This window comes from Eimeria tenella, genomic scaffold (genome assembly GCF_000499545.2).
Source record: "Eimeria tenella Houghton genomic scaffold, Eth_scaff2846, whole genome shotgun sequence".
Classification (NCBI taxonomy): domain Eukaryota; phylum Apicomplexa; class Conoidasida; order Eucoccidiorida; family Eimeriidae; genus Eimeria; species Eimeria tenella.
The window spans coordinates 2,123-2,323 of record NW_013542725.1 but is presented as its reverse complement, the minus strand read 5'-3'; positions in this window follow the sequence as shown (position 1 = coordinate 2,323).

The following is a 201-nucleotide window of genomic DNA, read 5'->3' as shown; positions in this document are numbered from 1 at the left end:
CCGCGGCTGCTGCCGCTGCCAGTCCTTGGCAGCACGGGGGCCCTCAAGAGGGGCCTCTTGAGGGCCTCAATCTCCTCAAGTGCTTTTATAAATTCCTATTTATTGGGGGCCCTCTCCCCGCCCCGGGGGGGCCCCCCGCAGCCCCCAGGGGGGCCCTCCCCCAGCCCCCGAGGGGGCCCCCCGGCGGAGTCCGGGGGCCCC